The sequence below is a fragment of the Balaenoptera acutorostrata genome, chromosome 17, assembly GCF_949987535.1.
Source record: "Balaenoptera acutorostrata chromosome 17, mBalAcu1.1, whole genome shotgun sequence".
In the NCBI taxonomy this organism is placed as follows: domain Eukaryota; kingdom Metazoa; phylum Chordata; class Mammalia; order Artiodactyla; family Balaenopteridae; genus Balaenoptera; species Balaenoptera acutorostrata.
In genome coordinates, this window is record NC_080080.1 from 76,967,006 (window position 1) to 76,982,508 (window position 15,503).

The window sequence follows — 15,503 nt, forward strand, 5'->3', positions numbered from 1 at the left end:
AGGGGAAAGACACATGCAGAACATGACCCACAAACGTAGAGACCTGAGCGAGTGCGTGTATGTGTGCATGTGTGTGTGTGTGAGATTGAGAGTGTCAGAGTCAGAGATGAAAACAGAGACACCTGTAGTGCTTAAGATTTGGCTTTTGATAAACTCAAGTGTTTCAGGTTCCTCCTTCTCAGTGGTACTCAGACCAGAAGTAAGACTCAGATGTGAAGCCGCCTCCAGAGGTTTACCTGTCATTGCCTAGTGGGCTGATGTCGTCTCACTTCACACATTCATTCTCTTCCCTTGGTAGAAAAAGCAGGGCAACCAAACTGGCTTGACAAAAAGCTAAACAATGAGTTACCTGGTCGCCTACAGAGGGAGGCCCAGTTTTCCTTTATCACAGTGCTTATCACTGAGGGCAACCGTGCAGATGGGCCCTTGAGAGTTTCCCATTCTACGAATCACCACTCACAGACATTTTACTAAGTGCCAGCCTCTTCTCTAACTGCTTTACATGTGCATCCCATGATGTAGAGCCCAGGACAGCTCCAGGAGCTCTGTTTTATTATCCCTCCATTGAGGAATTTGGGATCAAAGGTGGGGACTGCCTTGTCCAAAGTTCCACAGGTGGTACCTGGAGGGTCCAGACGGTGGGGGGCTCCAGACACCGTGCTCTTAGCCAGCATGCTGAAGGGCGTCTCCATCTTAGCAGTGTTTACAAAATCAGAAAGCGTAACTTTTGAAGGTAAAACAACATTGGAGTGTGTAAAGAAAATGCCAGTGTCATCTCCCAGCTATTCTAAGCTAACCCGTGACAATAGATCGGCCTGTCTCTTTCCACACCATTGTCGACGAAAAATTAATCAGTCAATCTAAGAAAGAAAAGGAAAATTTTATTTGAGCCAAATATGAGGATTATAAGCCGGGAAAAGCATCTGAGAAAGCTCTAAGAACTGTTCTGCCCATTAGAAGTCAAGGCACAGTTTTTTGAGACGGAGGGCTGTACAGTAAATGACGTATTATTGACAGTTTACGCAGTCCAGCTCTAAGTGTCATTGTGGCCCCCTTACAAGATCGAGAAGGAAAGTCATTTTTTTCCCTTGACTTAAATATCACTAATGTTTTTGTCAAATTTGCTTTTCTTTATTTTCTTTTCTTTTTTAAAAATTGAAGTATAGTTGATTTACAATATTGTGCCAATCTCTGCTGTGCAGCAAAGGGACTCAGTTCTACACATATAGACATTCTTTTTTGTGTATTCTTTTCCATTATGGTTTATCACAGGATATTGACTATAGATCCCTGTACTATACAGTAGGACCTTGTTGTTTATCCATTCTGTGTATAATAGTTTACATCTACTAATCACACACTCCAGTCCTTCCCTCCCCCATCTCCCTCCCCCTTGGCAACCACAAGTCTGTTCCCTATGTCTGTGAGTCTGTTTCTGTTTTGTAGGTAGGTTCATTTGTGCCATATTTTATTTATTCATTTTTAAAAATAAATTTATTTTTTTTGGCTGCTACTCTTCGTTGCAGTGCATGGGCTTCTCATTGCAGTGGCTTCTCTTGTTGTGGAGCACGGGCTCTAGGCGCGTGGGCTTCAGTAGTTGTGGCACGTGGCCTCAGTAATTGTGGCTCGTGGGCTCTAGAGCGCAGATTCAGTAGTTGTGGCGCATGGACTTAGTTGCTCCATGGCATGTGGGATCGTCCCAGACCAGGGCTCGAACCCGTGTCCCCTGCATTGGCAGGTGGATTCTTAACCACTGCGCCACCAAGGAAGTCCCTACCATATTTTAGATTCCACATATAAGTGATATCATATGGTATTTGTCTTTTTCTTTCTGACTTCATTTAGTATGATAATCTCTAGTTGCATCCATGTTGCTTCAAATGGCATTATTTCGTTATTTTTTGTGGCTAATATTCCATTGTATATATGTACCCCATCTTCTTTATCCATTCATCTGTTGATTGACACTTAGGTTGTTTCCATATCTTGGCTATTGTGAATAGTGCTGCTAAAAATATGGAACTCTTCGTGAATTTGTGTGTCATCCTTGCACAGGGGCCATGCTAATCTTCTCTGTATCATTCCAATTTTAGTATATGTGCTGTCGAAGCAGGCACAGGAATGTTATGTTTTAAGGAGTTGTCTTGTTGATGCTAGGAGAATGTTGCAGTTGAGCAGGTTATTTCTGCCGATGGAGGAGGTTTGGTTGATGTGTAATGCAGATACATAACGCATAGTCGGAGGGAGAGAAGAGGCCAGAGGGCAGAGAAAAATTCTTATGTTTAAATTTTTCTTGTCTTGCCATAAAATATGAATTTTATTTCACACTATCTTTACTCCATTTCTTTCTGCAGATGCCCAAATGTAAGAATTTTGTTTCTGTCTTTGACTTTACAGAATGAGATGACATGATACACATTAAATCAATGTTTGTTCTTTGACTTAGCAGAAATAATATGGATATTATTTCTAGTCAATAATTATAGATCCAATTCATTCTTTTGAATAGCTGAGGAACATTTTTTTAAGGACAGAGGTGTGTCATAGTATATTCAATCACTCTCCTACTAATAGAGATTAAGGCTGTGTGAGGTTTTTTTTTTTGGTGGGAGGTGGCTTTTTTTTTAAAACCACTGGAAACAATACTGAAAAAAATTCTTCGTACATGTGTCCGTAAGTACTGAAATATTTGTTTCTATATGTGGAGCCCACAAATTGAAATCATTAGGTCAAATAGTAAGAAATTATTAGGGTGAAATTTTAATAGATATTGACAAATTTATGGTAATGATGTCTATTTATTTTAGTCTTTGTGCAACTCTTTTTTCCATTTCAAAAGGTAACTGAAAGTTGTTTTGATTCTAGAAGACTCTCCCATCTTGTTCTTGGGGAAATGAGCAAACAGATATGCTATTGTGAAACTATTTGGAGTATAAATATTAGTAAGGGTTGGCTAACTACTATGCAAACAACACCAAATCTCAAAGACTTAACCAAGAACTTTTATTTCGTACTCATGTCACAATCCAATGCCACTCAGTAGGGTATGGGAGGAAGGGAGGTGTGACATGCTGTGCTCCATGTGGTCACTCAGGACCCAGGCGCCTTCTATCTAAGGCTCCACCCACTTCTAGGTCCTCTGCATTGTCTCCATTTAGTCAGTGAACAGAAAAAAATAAGAATTGGGGGTAGGAGGATTTTATGTGCTAGGCTTGGAAGTGGAACACATCATATTCCATTGGGTAAGAGTCCATTGTCCCAGGGCAGCTGGAAAAGTACCCCAGCTGAGTGCCCAGAAAAAAAGAGTGCAACATTGGTATTGTACTTCATTTTCAACTGCGATGGGAGTGAAAAGAGTAGTTGTGAGAAAAGGATGGAGAGTTATCATGGTAATCAGTAGTGAAACCTGCAATAGGGTGTAATTTACTAGCAGTCAAAGACAACAGAGGAGATTTTTGTGTTGGCTGATTTAGGTGAATATGAAAGGGAAGGTGGGCTAGAAGGTGCTAGTGTTGAGCTGAAAATCTAGATATAAGTTCCTCGTCTTGGCTCCACCATGAGTTCTCTGGGCAAATCACTCCACTTCTTTGGGTCTTGAGTTCTTCAACTGGATATAGACTTGGAACAGAAATAGGTAAACTCTAAGATGTCTCACTACTCTTAACGGATTGACTGCTAAAATATGTCCTTTTTACCCATTTAGGTTGTGATATTATTAAAAGTGTAGCTTTTTGAACAAATTTGGAGACATACACTCCAAAGTTACGAATAACAGTAAACAGTCCAGTTTGCCATGTTTACTTCTTGTCGTTTGTAAATTTAAAACACATTAGTTCAAGGCTTAAAAGGGCATTGTCTTTTCAATTTAGCGTTCTACTTTAGTTTCTGATCATAATACCTACAATTTATTGAGCACTCACTCTGGGCCAAGCCCTTTACTTAGGATATCCTCACAAAAACTATTGGAGGTAAGTGCTGTTACCCCCATCCTCAAGATGAGGGAATTGAGGAGGGGAGATTGAGTGGCTTGACTTAGTGTGCCACGGAGTGGGGTTAGGGAACAGGCATGTCTAGACTCCCTTTGACTTGGAAAGAGTTTTAACAGCTAACGCAGAGTTACTGAAGGTTCAAGTGGCCTTTCTATTTCTGAGTCTATATTTTCTCATACATGTGTTTATTGTTGCTTGTATTTTTCATTAGTATTTTTTAAATCTACAAATGTTGCTATTCTTGATGCTATTGTTTATAGATGTTTATCAAGTTCCTCACTCTTATTCATGTAATATCCAATATCAATCAATTTCAGGGATGCAAGTAATAATCTTACTTAAATCATTACTCTAAATGCAAATTTGAGAACCCTTTATAAAATCAGAACTGACTGTCTAAATGAAATTGGAGCTGATTAGCTTAAAAGTTTAGCAGACAAAAATTCTTGAGATAGGAATATAGATTCCATTGCTTTGCTTTTCCTAACCAAGTCATTTTTTTTAGTACTGGTTTATTTAGTCTGATAACATTTCCAGAGGAATAATGATCCTAAAGAAAATGGAAGCTTTGTTTTTTTTTTTTTTAAGGTTTTTTTGTTTTTATGTGAACGAGTTTTTTTAAAGTCTTTATCAAATTTGTTACAACACTGCTTCTGTTTTATGTTTTGATTTTTTGGCCACGAGACATGTGGGATCTTAGCTCCCCAACCAGGGATCGAACCCGCACCCCCTGCATTGGAAGGTGAAGTCTTAACCACTGGACTGCCAGTGAAGTCCTGAAGCTTTGGTCTTTATAGTTAATGATTCTTTTGAGATATTCCCCATGTACATTTAAAATTGTTCTATAGGAAAAGTGAAAGTGTAGTTGAATATTTTCAGTAAGTAAGAACATGTTAGATACTTTTTAAAGGAGTCAGTGGATTTTGCATAACCAACTAACTAGCTTTTATTTGTATACTTGGATAATAATATATTGGTATTTTGAATACTGTTGAAACAGAGTAGCCAATATATTCATTCTGTCTAAAGAAGACCCTTGCTCATACTTTACCACATTTAAGAGGTAAATTTATGGTTAATTTTCTGTGTAACTAATTGCTTTGGCTTATTTAATTATTGATGCACAAAAGAAATGTTCATTTTTCTCCCTTTAGAGACACCCCAAGTAAATTACTCTATAAATATTGAACTGCCCAATTATTTATTATACTTTTTTGTAAGTTTACTTAAAATATAAATATTAGCTACAGGAAGATGTATAGTTGACCCGTATACCCTTGAGCTCACATGTGAAGATCATTTTCTAAAACTTTCAGAGGTTGCAGATTTAATCAGCCTTCCGCTATAACATTTTCTATGGAGATTCGTATTCAGCAGGACCATAAAGTTCATCACATAGTTCTTGTAACTAGGCAGAGTAAGAACAGCTTAAATTGGAATTGTTATGTCTTTGGTTGAAATATAGTCTCCAGAGTCTAATTAGTGTCGTTAGAATGTGGGGCTGGGATAAGCACTATGACCACTGTCTGTTGTTAGTGCCCAGACTTGCTTTCCAGGTCGTACATCCCTTTGATTCAACCTCTTTCTTGCCCGAAAAGGGAGCTGGCCAAGGAGCTGTTTTTACTGTCTATTTTCCATTATCACAATCACACAACCGTAAAAAACTAAGATAAGGGGCTTCCCTGGTGGCGCAGTGGTTGAGAATCTGCCTGCCAATGCAGGGGACACGGGTTCGAGCCCTGATCTGGGAAAATACCACATGCCGTGGAGCAACTAAGCCCGTGAGCCACAACTGCTGAGCCTGCGCGTCTGGAGCCTGTGCTCTGCAACAAGAGAGGCTGCGACAGTGAGAGGCCCGCGCACCGCGATGAAGAGTGGCCCCCGCTTGCCGCAACTAGGGAAAACCCTCGCACAGAAACGAAGACCCAACACAGCCAAAAATAAATAAATAAATAAATAAGTGAAATTCTTTAAAAAAAAAAAAAACTAAGATAAGAAACATTTCAATCCTAACAGTGTCTCAAGAATGAGCTACTAAATTGCCATGTTCATTTGTTACCTGGCATGAGACCTTCAGATTACTTGACTATCCTTTCAAGCTAGTAAGGATCTTGTTGTTGAAGAAAAAAAGGCGGTCTTTTACATTTTGTTTCCCTCTTGGTTAAAAGCATCAATGTCAGCAATTTGTATCAGTTGGGAAAGAGAAGATTAAAATTATGTGGGGTCATGGAGGAAACAAAATCAGCTTACGATTGAAATCGCAAATCCATGGTTCTCTGCACACATTTGTAGGTGCCTCATTCCCAGACCTCTAGTCATCACCTCGCTGCTCTCTGATGCCCACTTGGCTTCACGCTGAGGTCTGACGGGTATTTGTAAATACAGATTTAAAAACATGAATGAAGTTCTGGGTCCAGTGCGAGGCACTCTAAAACCTGCCACCATGTATTAGAAGACATCTGAAGGGCTGATAGGGTAGTAGAAATATCTTCTTCCACATCACTTGGGGAAGCCTACATTTGTCATCAGAAAAAAAAATAGCCCTCTTCTTCAACAAGAACTCTTGGTAAGAATCTTTCTAAATACAGCATTTTTCTTCAGCTCACCTCAGAGGGACAACTTTTGTACTTTTTAAAAATAACATTTACTAGAAGAAGAAGAAATAATCAGGGATAGAGTTTTTGTTTGTTTGTTCTTGTCCTTCTCTCGGTCTTTGGTTTTGGAAGAGCCAAGACTTTGAGAGTTAGAGATTGTCAGGTGAATTGGGGTGATTTGCTAGAGCCTACGTAGGGCATCTGGTAGGCGCAGTTTTCAGCCGTCTGAGAAGTGGAAGGAAGTGGAAATTATAAGCACAGTGGTTACAGAGTGTCGTCTCCCCGTGAGCTAGAGCCGGCCTGGAATCACCGAGCTGTCTCATGCAGAGTGTCCAGAAGCCGCCGGCAGGATGAGGCCGGGAAAGCACAGCCGCAGTGCCAGCTCCATGTGATCACCTATGAGATGGGGGCGCAGAATGCACTTTGCATCAAAGACCTTAATGCGGTCTGTGTCACCAGCAAGAAGAATGCACGGGCCCGGGAAGCAGGTGGAGGGGAGCTGGCCCTGCTTAGCATCACTTCCAGTGAGCCGCTCAGGAAATCTGTGCTTCCTGTTCCCACAGCTCCAGGTTATAGGAATTTAGAGAGCTTGGTTCTTAAAACTGGATTATTTCCACTGGAGGATACAGCCTGTGTCCCATTGAATTGTAAGCTGCTACTGCCTCCTGGACACTTCAGACTCCTTGTACCAAGGGGCCAACAGGCAAGAAGATGCGTCACTGTCCTCGGTCATCAGGAGGAGGGAGGGCTGCCGTTACACAGCAGAACATAGAGAGACACATTTGCATCAGGTGGTCCCCTTGGGTGCCCTTTTGTACTGTTGCTCAGCTTTGATGGTAAATGGACAAGTGCACAGCCCTGGCCTGAGAAGTGCGTGGTACCCAGGGGCTGAGGCCTCTCAGGGATGAGAGTCTCGGTCATGCCATCAGGTAAGCCACCGAGAGTAGCAGAAGTTCTAGTTGAAGGTGATGGAGTCTAGAATGGAGGGCGGAAGAGGGAAGAGGATGAGGTTCAGTTGCAGCCCTGAGGCCAGCGGTCCCGGCAGGGGCTGCAGTTCATGCAGCTGCTCTTCCTCTTCCTCCAAAACCCTGCAGGAGCTGCTTCTCAAGCTGGTATGAAGCAGTAGATCTAATGGTGCGTGTACGGCAGAGGACATGAAGGGGCACCACCCGGATCACTTCTGGAGGGAGGACTTGTCGCCCTGTTATGAGCAGACAGCCTCCCTGGAGGGAGGACTTGTCGCCCTGTTACGAGCAGACAGCCTCCAGCTGCCAGCTCCTCCGGAGTTTGCTTAGCTCTAGAGGCGCCTCCTCCTTCTCAATTCTGCTTCCCCACCCTCCCGCCTCCAGGTGATGATCCCCAGTAAACATCCTGCTTGCCAGTCTCCATCTCAGCATCTGCCTCTGGATGAGCTAACTGGCAGCCGGCGACTCCACCAGTGGCGTTTAGCATATCCAAACGCTTTTAAATGTCTCTGGGGAGGAGCTTGATTTCAGATGGCAACTGATCATTACGCCCTTCACACTTCCATGGAAATAACCATGCAGACAAAGCAATGAATAAAAGTGCACAACATTGATAACCAGACTCTTACCATGTTAGGAACTTTTACTGACTGCAAGGCCAATGAGACTGGATTGAAGGGTTGGGTTGGTACAATTGAAAAACCTCGCGCGGTTTCCTTGGGTAAGTGTGGCAGTGGCCGATGCAAGTGATGCCCTAGCATGGTCACGGCACAGTTGTGTGGCTCACTGACGTCTCAGCCAACTGTTCAAGTCAATTACTAAACTATGAAAACGAGTACCTTACTAAGCCTTGCCTTGCCGAACACTAAGGGCTAGTCCTGCTGCAGAATTTAGGGAAGGTACATGGAGTGGGCCATTGGGTCCTAGTAAAGGCTTATTACTGGGGGGAGGGGTGTTGTTGCAGATCCTTTTGAAGATTTAATAAATGCTTTTGACCTCAGCCATGGACAAATGTACACACTCACCTACACTTTTACATGGAACTGAAGTTCGTCTATGATTCTGCCAGGGATCCACGGATCCTTGCTTAAAGAATGCCTGCAACAGGAAGTTGATCATTTTTAAGTGTAATTTCCCAGTAACAGATATTAATAAAAACCAATCTTGAATTAAGCAATAATCTATTAGATGCTATGTTTCATTTGATATTTTTCTATTTTTTTTGGATTCAAATCCTGACTCCGCCATTTACTCATGGTATGACCTTGGGCAAGTCACTTAACCTCTCAATGCCTCCATTTCCTCAGCTATAAAATAGGGGTGATAATCATTCCTGCTTCATAGGGAGAGTGTAAGAAGAAATGACAATACGAGCTTAAAACAGTGTGGGCTCATAAACTCTCCCAGGCTGTTGCCCCTGTTGTGGCTGGTGGCGGGTTGTGTAACCTGCTGCCACTCCTTCTTTGTCCAAGTGAAGATAAAATGCGCTTGTAAATTTCTTGTATGTGACAATTTGTAGAGAGAAGGCAATTCTCAATTCCATACTTCACTGCAGTGTTCTGTTGTTCAGGACAGCATAGGAAATAGGACTTGGTTTCCATGGACACTGTGGAGGGAGGTTCTGCAAGACGGTACACGTAGTGCCATAAACTACCTCGATGCGATACCAGAAAGTCCAGATTTATTGCACTCCGTGCGCCGTGATGCAAGTTAAATGGCTTTACACCGTGATCTTGCAGGTTTTCCGAAATCAAACTGAAGGTAGGAATTAGCCATTTACTAAGTCTTCAAAGGTTACATGAGGCATTAGAAGGGATTTAGGTGGTGGCTTGTTTATTTAATACAACTTCTACGAAAAAGAAGCCCTTTCTTAAATTTGTCCTTGGGATAATGTGGAAGGAAGCTATTACAATATAGATCTTTTGACTGAAGAAAATCAAACAGAATCCAGTTGGTAAATGGAAAGAAGTGGAGATTAGCTATAATATTAATAAGATGTTCTTTGATTTTAATTATTTATTTAGTTCTCTTTCCCCTGAAAAGGCTTAACTAGACACAGTCTATATAGGAAATAGAAAGAGGGAGGGTGGGAGGGAGGGAGAGGCAAGAGGGAAGAGATATGGGAACATATGTATATGTATAACTGATTCACTTTGTTATAAAGCAAATAGAAATAAAATGAGAGATTCCAAGGTCTTCAAGATTATCCAAGAGCACAGAGAAAGAAACGGCAAAGAATACCATACCCACGTTTACCTCCAGAGGGAAATGGAAGAGACAAAATTTCTGTAATTGGATTTTCTCCAGAACACGTCAAGAGTACTTGCTTTTGCAAAAATGTTCATGGGCCATTAATCATAACCTAAGAACTGTATCTCACCTGAAAACTGAAAGATCCTCCTTTGGCCGTGGCCCAAATGAATTCCAAACAGCATAGAACGTTTCGTTTTCAATTCCCCACGTGCTTATTATTGACACAGCTCTGAACATCTCCAAAAATAAATCCCATTTACCCACACGGCAAGCACGTTCACCCTAGAACATTTTTTCCTTGGCATCAATAGCAAAACCACACTCTCTTCAAATGTTCCCAACAGATAGATCCCTTGGGACATGAAACATCAGAATTGGACCAAGCGCTTCCAGAATGTTCTGGCACTAAGGGCCTGAGTGCCCAGAACCATGGCAAAATACCAGTTGGAAGACACCCCTTCCCTACCTTCTAAGGTCCTGAGAGCATCCTGATGCTTTCTGAAGAGTTGTGCCTACATGTTAAGCTCTCCAAGGACCCCTCCAGAATGTTTATCCAATTCTACAAAGACATCATCTAAGCCATGGGGAGTTTGGCTCTGACCCTTTATTCCATACCCCTCACAAGGGACAGGGATTTGGTAGAGGCAGAGGTATTTGAACCTTCCCTTGACAAGCCTGCGTATCCTGTAGAGTAGCAGCTTCTTACAGTCACATTTTGTGTATTTTTTTAAAGCCACATATTTTAAGCTTGTTTCCTCAATTTTTGTCTGAGATGGTGCCTACACTCTTAAGATGGATATAAAATAAATTACGTGGAACATGAAAGTGTATATTTTAGAGAGACTTTTATATTTTATAGTAAGAGCATAGTTTTGTAGTATTATCTTGAACTTCTAGAACTTTCTATAGCTATTTTATAATCATAAATATTTTACAATCATCTTAATTAGTAATTCCTCTTAATAGTTTGACAAACCACTTATCATCTGCATCTTGTCCTTGTGCAAACAGCCTGTAGAACCAGAAATAGAAGTTGTGCCTTTAAGCTTTTTCCTTGCAATTTATTCCATTATGCAGGGGTATCTCAATGTGTGGCGTCTGCCCACAGATCATCACAAAGCTTCTCCAAGAAGGTCTCTTCATTCCCCAAACCAGATTCCCCTATAGGTCCATCAGGGAGGCAGTGATGAGAGAAAATGTCAGGACTACCCATTTATGTTTAAATATTATCTTCACAGGAGCCTGTAAACGAAACCTCATGGGGTTTCTGGCTGTTTTGAATGTATTGCAAGCAGCTGGAACTTACAATGCTTGGGTTCAGGTCTCTTGATAAACAAGAGCTAGGTATGTGGGCAGTCTGGCTACACTGATTTGTAAGATCCGAAAACACCTAGCCCTGCAGTTTGAAAAATGATGAAATGCTGTTCCTCCAGACAAGGTTGTGGGCTTATGGCCCATGCTGTCTGTGCTCGGTGTATTTCCACAGATGGTACAAAGCAGCGAAGGAGGTTTCTTCTCTCCAGCCCAGACAGACAGAAGTGATTTCTTTCTCCTTTCTGGTTGGTAACCTAATTACTTTATGTCAGACCAGTCTTTATTTTTTTTTTTTTTTAACATCTTTATTGGAGTATAATTGCTTTACAATGGTGTGTTAGTTTCTGCTTTATAACAAAGTGAATCAGCTATACATATACATATGTTCCCATATCTCTTCCCTCTTGCATCTCCCTCCCTCCCACCCTCCGTAGCCCACCCCTCTAGGTGGTCACAAAGCACCGAGCTGATCTCCCTGTGCTATGCGGCTGCTTCCCACTAGCTATCTATTTTACCTTTGGTAGTGTATATATGTCCATGACACTCTCTCACCCTGTCACATCTCACCACTCCCCCTCCCCATATCCTGAAGTCCATTCTCTAGTAGGTCTGTGTCTTTATTCCCGTCTTGCCACTAAGTTCTTCATGACCTTTTTTTTTTTTTTCTTAGATTCCATATATATGCGTAGCCTAGCATGTTTCACAACCTTCCGTGTGAGGATGACAAACAGCACTTATTTCACTTCCCAAGTAAATGTGAATCGCCCCCTAGTCTCATCAAGGGAGGCGTTGCACTTTTGTGCCCAGTCTTATCTAAATGAGCCTTAAAATCCTCAGCTGCGTAGCTAATATGGGTCACGATATTGATTCCCTTGGTTTTGGCTGTGAGTGGCTTTTTTAGGAAAAGCATTGACTCAGCTGTTCAACTCAGCTGAGCTACTTTACATGCTCAGAATGTGTTGCTATTGCTGCTGAGTAGTGAGAATCAAAGAGGATCCTCTAGTCATTGCAAGTCTATTCAGATTACTGTGGAGGTTTGAGTTCTGGGAAAATAAAAACGATTGCTTTCATCATCATGGGGTCTGGCCTCATGCTCCCCCTCCACCACAGAAGCACATATTTTGAGGAAAGATTTTGCCATACGTGATTTATTACAAGCTTTCCGGGAGGGTGTGTATAAACGTTTCACTGACCACTTTGTGACCACCATTCTCTTGCATAGATAGCCAGCTCAGCCGTGAAGATGGGCTGCTGTGACTTTCTTTGGTTGTCTCTTTTTGATAAAAAAGTTGATCAAAAATTACTGATTAGTCAGGGTGCAGAGATCTTGATAAACATGATTCCACAGTGTAAATAAACAAACAAAAAACACCAAACTATTCACTTTTAGGATGCAGATGGTAAATTCCTTAGGGTCAGAGATGGCTGGGTCAGTAATAGTTCGGTGGATACCAGAGGATAAAGCATCTTTATCATTGACATCATGATCAAACTATTAATTACTAGTCTTGGGACCACTAGTACTAGTACTCTCTGAGACGGTAGTTACTATTAACTATTCTTTGGGAATCAAGCAAGGGCAGTGACTTCTTGCAAAACATTAAATGAGAGTATTCTGTAGATGGTGTAATTGACTAAATGATATCAGGTTCTCTGGGAATTCATTCATCTCCCTTGGCTGAGCACTGGCCTTAGGTCCTCAGGGACTTAACAATAAGGTAAATAGTTGGTCTTGGAAAGGCTCATTTGCTCTTTCTTATTATGGAGATCACATTCTTGAATGCCAAAAGGTTTCCCACTGACAGTTTCCAATATAAGGTTCAGAAAAGTCCAATCTCAAAAATATATACACGTTCCAAAACCTACACAGAAGTGATATGCTTCAAATTGCCATAGAGCAGGACGGCACACCCTGGCATAGGTCTGGGAATGCCTTCACTTTATCTGGAATATAGCAGATACTTCAGCATTAGGATAACTGTTTCTAACTGACTTAAAAACAATAGCTGTACTACAGTAATCTACTCTGCTGTGCTCCAAATATTAGCAGCCACTTATTGGAATGACCACAGGACAGGCACTGTGGACAGTTTTACATACAGCATTTATTTTAATTGTCACAAAACTCCGGGAGTTAGATGTTATTCTCCCCATTTTATAGAAAAGAAAAAAAGAGAGAGAGAAAAGTTAAGTCTCTGGCTTAAGGCCACATAGCTAATAAGTATACAGTCATGTTCTGAATAAAAATTGATCTGATTCCAAAAACAGGACTTTTATGCTAAACCTGTGCTGTCTGATGTGGAAGCTATGTGGCCAATAGCCACCAGTGGCAGTGGAGCGCTTGAACTGGGAAACGTGGCTGGTCCAAGTTCAAATGTGCTGTACACACTGGATTCAAAGACTTAGTATGAAAAATCTATATGTAGTATCTCAATAATTTTATGGATTGACATTTATTAATGTTGACATGATAATATTTTGGATATATTAGGTTAAACAAAATGCATTATTAAAATTAATTTCATGATAATCAGGGGACTTCTACGCTTTTCAGCCCTCTCCCTGATGGTGTTTTATTGTGGTCAACTGAGTTTTTACTCCTCAAGACTGAATCCGAACCACCATTTTAAGGCATCTTCAAAAACCTCAGCAAATTTTTCAGATCAGACACCCTGCTCAGTTCAAAAAACCATAATCCTGAACCCTTGCTGATATCACCGGGGAGACAGGCAATAAAGATCAGTGAGACACGTTCGCTTATTTCTGAGTTGGACATTCTATCTTCAGAAGCATCTTTAACCTGATTCTTAGAGAAAAAGACACGCCCAGGATAGGGCATGGCAAAAAAGCATCACTCTCCAGATTCCAGGCCAGTTGTGTATCTCTCTTCTGTCATTGCTTTTATAAAAATTTATTTATTTATTTATTTATTTATTTATTTATTTATTTATTTATTTATTTATTTTTGGCTGTGTTGAGTCTTCGTTGCTGAGCGCAGGCTTTCTCTAGTTGCGGCGAGCGGGGGCTACTCTTCATTGCAGCGTACAGGCTTCTCATTGTGGTGGCTTCTCTTGTTGCGGAGCACGGGCTCTAGGCGTGCGGGCTTCAGAAGTTGTGGCACGTGGGCTCAGTAGTTGTGGCTCACGGGCTCTAGGGCGCAGGCTCAGTAGCTGTGGCGCACGGGCTTAGTTACTCCGTGGCATGTGGGATCTTCCTGGACCAGGGCTCGAACCCGTGTCCCCTGCATTGGCAGGCGGATTCTTAACCACTGCAACACCAGGGAAGTCCCCTGTCATTGCTTTTATTGTGTGAGGAATTTGAGTTTCTTTTTTCTCAGAATGCATATTTTTGCATGTTGTTTATTATCATTGATCAGATAATTTAATCTTGTTCCAAATTCAACCACAGAGGATGAATCCAAGACTTCTAATAATAATGAATCCCCCAAGTTCCGTAGTGGATTATTTGCTCTTTACTAACAAGTAATGTGGATGAGGCAACTGAATCTGTCTTATTGCAAACCAATCCAGACCAGAGACTCACCAGCATGGTCTGGTACAAAGGACCAAATTGCTAGGTGACTTTCTAAGTCCACGTGTAGTAATCAACTATTTTCTAAATAGGAAAAGTGGTATATAATAAATCAATAAATTAAATCTCTTCATTGCAGATACTCTCTGGGGTATAACTCCCCTCTTCCCTATATTCCCCTATTATCACTGAGGAGGTTGAGAGAATCCTTCCACTGGTACAGGAGGACCAACTTGGAGTTTGCATTGATCCTTTGGTTTCCCCTTAATTACTTCCCCGGGGGACGACAGAGACACAATATATTCCTATATGCAGCACATTATAATCACAATCGTTACTCTTCATTTGTGTTTAAGGAGCACTGCTATCTGTTTTCCTTCTCAAATAATCTGAAGGATACCAGATACCATTAGAGTAGCTTTCTTGTCCTGGAATTTGGCAGGATGCCTTTGAGTTCCACCTGAGAAAACATGCCTCTCATTAAGAGAGTGGTTTCCAAATATTTGAGTCCTTCAAAGTGGCTTCCGTCTTTACCTGACATGCGCACGTGCGTGTGTGTGTGTGTGTGCGTGTGTGTGTGTGTGTGTGTGTGTGTAGTCAAGCAACAAAGCAAAATTCATCACTGAAATTTACTAGGGCACACAACCCATGCAACAATTTACAACACTTTTATAGGAGAAGGTTGACAACCAAGAAACATGACAACACGGTGTTACAATGAATATTTACAATGTGGGGTGAAGTACCTGCCTAGGAGGGACGTGGAGTTTAAGAGACACAATCTATGAAAACCAGGAGCAGCCTTAGGCTCTGGTGCTCACAAGAACGAGGGGAAGGGGGTAAACATAACTGTTGTG

At 41.4% G+C, this 15,503-nt stretch overlaps 1 non-coding gene across 1 annotated transcript; it reads right to left on the reverse strand.

The window, feature by feature from the left end:
- Positions 1-2,010: 2,010 nt before the first annotated feature.
- Positions 2,011-2,117, reverse strand: LOC114236154 (U6 spliceosomal RNA). Its single transcript, XR_003622166.1, has one exon. It is a non-coding gene; the product is annotated as a U6 spliceosomal RNA (small nuclear RNA).
- Positions 2,118-15,503: the final 13,386 nt, after the last annotated feature.